An 836-nucleotide genomic window follows, 5' to 3' on the forward strand; every position below is an offset into this window, starting at 1 on the left:
GATCAATTTTTAAGGCAATTAGAGTAATTTACTTTAACATTCTGATGCCTTTGAATCGTTAATAAATTTTGGATTATTTTTTTTATTATTATTTTTAATGATGCTAGACATGTAATTTTCATCTAAAAAGACTTTATTTATGCAAATTGAAAATTAATGCTTTCACAAGGTCAATTTAGGAGCAGATAAATTAATATTTATTTATTTTTGTGCTCTAGGAAATGTTTATTTCAATATTTTTAATGAGCATAAGATTTCATGAATGGGTACACCACGTAATAATAAATGAAGAGAACTCTTGATAAGGATCGCAAGAGGCTATACCTTAAATTTATATTATGATGGCTTACACTGTTTTCTTTTCCTTACCTCGTGTTAAATATTTTTTTTCGATCTTGTCTCTTATGATTAGAAGAGGTGGTAGGAGGAATGATGGTGGAACTTATTAAGATCATAAGATTACATTATTTAGGGTTGATGTTTTGTAGTCTAAATGGTTGAAGAATTTAGAAGAGATAGACTAACTTCTATGGGGCAAACTGGGTTATTCTTGAGCTCAGATATGAAAATTTGAGTTCCAAAGAGGGGTGACCCCCTAAAAAAGGAAAAAAAACAACTATTATTTGTTATGATCCTCCTATTTATAGGATGTAAGAGGACAATATGTAGAAGTACATGTTTTACTTATGCTTTGGAGCGGATCATATATGGTATTCTAGGGTTTTTTTTTGTTTTTTGTTTTTTTTTGTTTTTTGTTTTTTTTTTTTTTTTTGTTTTTTGTTTTTTTTTTTTTTTTTGCATGTTTGAGCCTATCACTTAGTAGCCATCAGATTGGC

The sequence above is a fragment of the Phalaenopsis equestris genome, unplaced genomic scaffold (assembly GCF_001263595.1).
Source record: "Phalaenopsis equestris unplaced genomic scaffold, ASM126359v1 Scaffold233935, whole genome shotgun sequence".
NCBI classification, from domain to species: domain Eukaryota; kingdom Viridiplantae; phylum Streptophyta; class Magnoliopsida; order Asparagales; family Orchidaceae; genus Phalaenopsis; species Phalaenopsis equestris.